We start from the raw sequence: 735 nt of genomic DNA, 5'->3' as shown, positions 1-735 counted from the left end.
TGAAGTGGCCTTCCTTATCTCTTGTTATGGCCTTCACTTTGAGGTCTAATTTGTCAGATATATGTATTGCTACCCCAGCTTTTTTTTTTCATTTCCATTCACCTGAAAAGCCTTTTTCCATCCCTTCACTATGAGTCTCTTGTTCTGATGTGGGTCTCTTATAGACAGCAGATATATGGATCATGTTTTATTATTCATTCAGCTACCCTATGTCTTATGATTGGAGCATTTAATCCATTTATTTTCAAGGTTATTATTGATAGGTACTTGTTTGTCATCATTTTTATTCTTTATGCCTGTGTTCCATCTTCTCTTCCTATTTCTTTTTTTTTTTTTTACAGCTATCCCTTTATCATTTCTTGCATTGGTGGCTTGCTGGTAATAAACTCCCTTAGCCCTTTTTTGTCTGTGAAGCTCCTTATTTCACCTTAAATTTTGAATGATAGCCTTGCTCATTATAGTAGTCTTGGATTCAAACCCTTTCTTTGCATCACTTTGTATATTTCATTTCATTCCCTTCTGGTCTGATATGTTTCTGTTGAGAAATCAGTTGATAGTCTAATGGAAAATCTCTTATAGGTAACTTTCTGTCTCTCTCTGGCAGCCTTTAAGAGGCTTACTTCGTCATTGGTGTTTGCCAATTTAATTATGATGTGTATTAGTGTCAGTCTTTTTGGGTTCATCTTGTTTGGGACTCTGTCTGCTTCTTGAACTTGTGTGCGTTTTTTCTTCCCA

Source organism: Myotis daubentonii, chromosome 1 (assembly GCF_963259705.1).
Source record: "Myotis daubentonii chromosome 1, mMyoDau2.1, whole genome shotgun sequence".
In the NCBI taxonomy this organism is placed as follows: Eukaryota; Metazoa; Chordata; class Mammalia; order Chiroptera; family Vespertilionidae; genus Myotis; species Myotis daubentonii.
Note: the sequence above shows the minus strand (reverse complement) of the source record.